This window comes from Morone saxatilis, unplaced genomic scaffold, assembly GCF_004916995.1.
Source record: "Morone saxatilis isolate NCDOM2014 unplaced genomic scaffold, NCSU_SB_2.0 Contig17, whole genome shotgun sequence".
In the NCBI taxonomy this organism is placed as follows: domain Eukaryota; kingdom Metazoa; phylum Chordata; class Actinopteri; family Moronidae; genus Morone; species Morone saxatilis.
Window position 1 is genome coordinate 11,217,543 of NW_023339729.1, and position 1,661 is coordinate 11,219,203.

Sequence of the window (1,661 nt, forward strand, 5' to 3'; positions counted from 1 at the left end):
AACAGTTTGGGGCTGATGGTCAGCCTATCTGAGATGTCCATCATCTTGAGTGGATTTAAACTCCTCCATCACAAATGACAGTGTAAACACACAGTAGATGCATGAGTAACATCTCACAGCTAAGGCAATCTGCAGCAAAAGGATCCATATCCAAAAAAAAAAAATCAATCAGGTATGGAGTATGATAACTGACTTCAATTCATTAAATTGAGGTGTAAAACAAAACATGCAGATCTAGCTTTGAGAGCAAGTCTGGAAAAACTGCCTTGGTAACTTGGTAACCGCTGTGCAAAATAAATGCCCAAATCACACTTTAACTTGTATTAGGTTAATGGTGGCATCAACAATGGCCAACATTTTTAAACTGCCATTTTGTCAAATTTCCATTTTCATGGAGAGATAGGGCAAACTAACAATCACATACAGTGCACATTGTCTTATTAGTAGCCCCGACCACACTGTGCACAGGCCAGCAGTGTCAGTGTGTTAGTTAAGGACAGACAAGCAATAGAGAGAGGTAGACAGACAGTAGAGAGATAGAAAGAGAGAGAGATTGTGCCAGCTGCACTTACTCATGTCCACCCACACACAGCTGATCCTGAAGGATTATCCCCCCCTTTGCTTTGTTCCCCTCATCTACAGCATGAATGAGTGATGGCGACTAAGAGCCACATTCAGCTGCAGATGGATCATGTATTTTTATCAACTGTCACATCAGATTTTTAAGGGTGAAACATGGATTAAATGTTCCCAGATAATGGAAAAATACTCACAACAAAAAGGCCGAATGATAACAGGCCAACCGAACGTCCAGTTCCTTGAGACAGAATCTAAGAAGTGGTCAACCACTGCTACAGACCATGAAAACAGACACTTGCCCTCATAAATTGGCTGAATAAAAGTATGTCTGTTGTAGTATATAGTGCCGTTCATTTATACTGTCTGAGCAGAAGGCAGAGTAACTTTGTGTTCGATTCGCCCAGTTGCCACTGAAGGCATGTAATATGTTACTGCTGGATCTTTAATAAAGTAGGAGCTCATGCAGTTAAAGTCAAGTCTCTGGATATTCATATAAAAAACATATAAACATACTCAGTCATCTGGTCTTGTGAAGTTATAACATCTGTAAGGGGGAGAGTGTTGATGTCCTCAGCTTCATCCTTGTGCTTCATCTATAATCATTTTTAGTACTGATTGATATATCAATATTTTTTTAATAACAACACAAGTGACACATATTTCCTTGAAAGAGTCTACAGTCATGTAAGCTATGTTTAACTGTACCTTCAGGCACAGTTGAGTTTTGAGCTAAGAGGATCGGAGGAGTTACAGTTCCTCCTGAGGGGAACATGAGTTTACTAGTTGTCATGGAAATCTATCCAATAATTGTTGGTGGTGCTAGAGACAAAAGTTAGTCACCAGTCATTAGGATTCATCCTCTGGTGGTCCATCTGATAGCTGTATACCTAAATTACCTAAATATACCTAAATTAGTAATTCATTCTGAATCTTTTACTTTTAACTAAACAATTTTCTGGCACTCAACCACTTGTAATCAACCGCTCATCCTCCTGTCAACTGTCTTCTCTGGCTGATTTTAACCCTGTAAGACCCAGTGTTGCAGAATTACAACAATTTTGGTGATCCCCAAAAAACCTCAA

At 39.4% G+C, this 1,661-nt stretch overlaps 1 protein-coding gene across 2 annotated transcripts in view; it reads right to left on the reverse strand.

Moving 5' to 3' along the window:
• Positions 1-1,661, reverse strand: part of prkcaa (protein kinase C, alpha, a) — a 139,853-nt gene that overhangs the window by 69,967 nt on the left and 68,225 nt on the right. The gene's annotated exons all lie outside the window — the stretch shown is intronic.